This window comes from Cucurbita maxima, unplaced genomic scaffold, assembly GCF_002738345.1.
Source record: "Cucurbita maxima cultivar Rimu unplaced genomic scaffold, Cmax_1.0 Cma_Scf00230, whole genome shotgun sequence".
NCBI classification, from domain to species: domain Eukaryota; kingdom Viridiplantae; phylum Streptophyta; class Magnoliopsida; order Cucurbitales; family Cucurbitaceae; genus Cucurbita; species Cucurbita maxima.
In genome coordinates this window covers 63419-64272 of record NW_019272246.1, presented here as the reverse complement: position 1 = coordinate 64272, position 854 = coordinate 63419, and positions in this window count along the sequence as shown.

The following is an 854-nucleotide window of genomic DNA, read 5'->3' as shown; positions in this document are numbered from 1 at the left end:
ACAAATGTCACATAATTATTGTCTCACTACTGCAAGAGTGCGATTGTTACACTTGTCTTTCTTTCAATTGTGGGCCGCATCTTCTGACTAGTTACGTGAGTTTGGCATGGAGCATATGTGTAGGTTGAAAAAGAAATGGTTGGATGTGGACTGCGAATAAGGGTTGGGCCACGGAAGGTTTTTTTTTTTTTTACCACATATGGACTTTGGGCTAGAGAGTCTTAAATTTGGGTTCGTTTGAAAAATTTTGGTTCGTGTTTTAGTTCAAACGAACCCAAATTAAACCTACTAGTTCCTTCTTCTTGGCACGACTCACTCCTATTCTCTGTTCTATTTCTTCTTGCTCTCTGAAACTTTTTTATAGGCTATTGTTCACCGATTATTTGAGAGCATCTTCCTTGAAAGGATTGTGACCACAGATGACCTATGTAGAAAATTTGTACCCCTTTCCTAAAACCTTTAGCGGACAACATACCCAAAACAGATGCGCTACACCTCGTCTCACCCCTCCGGAGCATATGGATCCACCCAATCGAGGAACACTCAAACCAAACTCGCCCATACTTTTTGGCACAGGGATGCGAGAACCAATCCGAGTAATCTACAATGGGGAGACCCCTTAAAGCAACAAACGAGAATGACTCGGTTGATAGCAGGGTTAAAGAAAAGGTGAGTATGAAAAGACATATCGCGTAACCCTCCCTTTGAGCAGCTTCATTCTTTCTTGATCTTGGAACCGACTTTATGAAAAAAAATCAGTCTTTCAGCTGAAAGTGTGACTGTTGGGTATGGATAAGCGAACCTCTTGGTTTGGGGGAAACCGGAGATGTTGGCTAAGAAAGCTAAGCAGGCAA